Genomic DNA, 2,544 nt, shown 5'->3' on the forward strand with positions numbered 1-2,544 from the left:
ATTTTTGTGATGAGTGTGGTGACTATCACAAGCTTGCAAACTGGTGCATTCGTTAATGCTGATTTCAGGGACTTAGCAATTCCACTAAGTCCTTGATCTGTTTTTATCAATATGCCATATGTTCATGTTGTTTCCTAGTGATCCATGCCTATTTTGAGGATGATCAGTAAGGATGTTTTGTTAATCTTGTAGTGCTCTATCCATCCATGTATTTGTTTGCAATTATGGAGCACCTTAGCTTAAGTCAATCGAGCTCTACTTTTGCTATTTCGTGAATCTGGGTAGATTGTCTACTTGTTAGCGATTTTGCTGAAGATATTGTAGTTGGTCCGTGCATGCTATGTTGTTGTTCTTGCCATGTCTAGCTTGTATAATGTGTATTCTTGATGGGTGTATGCTTAGTTTGTCATGCCTTTCTCTGTAGTGAGTGCATCGAGCTTGTAAACATGCCCACTTGATATCAGTTTTGCATGCCCCAGTTTTACACAAAGTCTGTGATCTGATTATGTTTTTGCCATGTTCACATGCTTGCAATTGTATTTTCTGATCCCTTTTGGCTCAAGGTCACTAAGGGACTTTTGTTAATCTCTTTGAGTAGCTCCATTCCATGCCTTAATTTTCCATGTTAATTTCCTGTACCATATAGTTTTCTTGCTCCAAAGTGTGCTACCTGATCTGAAATTCCAGACAAGTGTTAATTTCACAATGTCTGAAACCTGTTTACCAATTGCACTTTTGCCATGCTTGTTTGAACCTGTTAATGGATGAATTGGCCGTAGCTCAGTATTCATCTTTTGTCACGCATCATGAATGGATCCCTGCCATGTATTTTGTTGCCATGTTTGGGTGCTGTAGCATGTTTAACTTGTTGCATTTAGATGGCTACTTGTTGTTTATCGCAGGCCATTGTCATATTTGATTTGCTTGCCATTTCCAAACCGTGCATCCGATTCTGGCGTTCTTTATATCGATTTCAACCGAAATCACCTCACCTTTCCAGTGGCACTCTTGTATTTCCAAGTTGAGGCCAGGTTCTTTCATACCTTGTCAAATCTTGCATATGCATCACATACCGCATCCCGCATAGTATACCATGCTTGCATCATGTTGTTTGAGCTTTGCACGTGGTTGATTGTGTTCCTTTTGCTTGTTTGTCTTGTTTGTGTAGAGCCGGGAGACGAGTTCGCTAACGAGGAGCCCGTTGAGTTTGCTTTCGAGGATCCAGTCAACTCTGACAACTTTGCAGGCAAGATGATCATACCCTCGAAATCACTTCTATCTTTGCTTTGCTAGATGCTCGCTCTTTTGCTATGCCTATGCTGCGATGCCTACCACTTGTTTATCATGCCTCCCAAATTTCCATGTCAAATCTCTAACCCACCATGTCCTAGCAAACCGTTGATTGGCTATGTTACCGCTTTGCTCAGCCCCTCTTATAGAGTTGCTAGTTGCAGGTGAAGATTGGAGACCGTTCCTTGTTGGAACATTACTTTCTTGTTGGGATATCATTATATTACCTTGTTATCTTAATACATCTATATACTTGGTAAAGGGTGGAAGGCTCGGCCTTTTGCCTAGTGTTTTGTTCCACTCTTGCCGCCCTAGTTTCCATCATATCGGTGTTATGTTCCCGGATTTTGCGTTCCTTACGCGGTTGGGTGATAATGGGAACCCCTTGACAGTTCGCCTTGAATAAAACTCCTCCAGCAATGCCCAACCTTGGTTTTACCATTTGCCACCTAGCCTCTTTTTCCCTTGGGTTTCCGGAGCCCAAGGGTCATCTTATTTAAACCCCCCTGGGCCAGTGCTCCTCTGAGTGTTAGTCCGGCTGAGCTGCCTGCGGGGCCACCTCGGGGAAACTTGAGGTTTGGTTTTACTCGTAGCTAGTCTTATTTGAGTGTGCCCTGAGAACGAGATATGTGCAGCTCCTATTGGGATTTGTCGGCACATTTGGGCGGTGTTGCTGGACTTGTTTTATCTTTGTCGAAGTTGTCTTGTAGAACCGGGATGCCGAGTATGATCGGAATGTCTCGGGAGAAGGTTTATCCTTCGTTGACCGTGAGAGCTTGTGATGGGCTAAGTTGGGACTCCCCTGCAGGGATTTGAACTTTCGAAAGTCGTGCCCGCGGTTATGGGCAGATGGGAATTTGTTAATGTCCGGTTGTAGATAACTTGAACCTTAACTTAATTAAATGAATCAACTACGTGTGTAACCGTGATGGTCTCTTCTCGGCGGAGTCCGGGAAGTGAACACGGAGTTGGAGTTATATCTGCCGTAGGTTGTTCTTTTGTTCTTCGTTCGTGCTTTGCCTTCTCTTCTCACTCTCTTTTGCGAACAGGTTAGCCACCATATATGCTAGTCGCTTGCTGCAGCTCCACATATTACCTTGTCTTACCTATAAGCTTAAATAGTCTTGATCGCGAGGGTGCGAGATTGCTGAGTCCCCGTGGCTCACAGATTACTTCCAAACCAGATGCAGGGCCTGATGACTCCGTTCCAGATGATGCGCTTGAGCTCAAGTGGGAGTTCGACGAAGACTCACG

The sequence above is a fragment of the Triticum dicoccoides genome, chromosome 4A, assembly GCF_002162155.2.
Source record: "Triticum dicoccoides isolate Atlit2015 ecotype Zavitan chromosome 4A, WEW_v2.0, whole genome shotgun sequence".
NCBI lineage: Eukaryota > Viridiplantae > Streptophyta > Magnoliopsida > Poales > Poaceae > Triticum > Triticum dicoccoides.